Below are 501 nucleotides of genomic sequence, written 5' to 3'. Positions count from 1 at the left end.
TAGATTGGGTCAAGAGTGGCGAAGAAATAGTGGGAATATATGCCTTCTCCAGTGCTTCCTGTATCTGAGAAAATCCAAAGATTTGTTATGATGTATTCAGAGTGAAGCACCTTGATTTACAATATTTTTCAAAAGAAAATTTAAAAAATATATTGCAAGAAGAATATAGAAGCCCAAGAACAAAATATTTCATGTAACAACTGGCTGATCCAAAATAATTTAGCAAATACATTGTAACCCATTTGTCCTGGACAAACCAATTTTAAATTTTTTTTTTCTTTTTCTTTTTCTGTTTGTCGTTTTGTTGTTTTTTTTTTTTTCCTCATGTCCCACAACTTTATAAAGAAACTATCAAAGTTACAATCTATGGAATGTCTTTTCTGTGCTTTATATTTTTTTATTTAAATTTTTTTTTTCTCCTTTTCTCTCGGTTTTTTGTCCGGTTTTTTTTTGTTTTTTTTTCCTCTCTCCTGCCCACCCCTCCCCGAGCTTATACCACAA

The sequence above is a fragment of the Calidris pugnax genome, unplaced genomic scaffold (assembly GCF_001431845.1).
Source record: "Calidris pugnax isolate Ruff unplaced genomic scaffold, ASM143184v1 scaffold173, whole genome shotgun sequence".
Taxonomy (NCBI): Eukaryota; Metazoa; Chordata; class Aves; order Charadriiformes; family Scolopacidae; genus Calidris; species Calidris pugnax.
Note: the sequence above shows the minus strand (reverse complement) of the source record.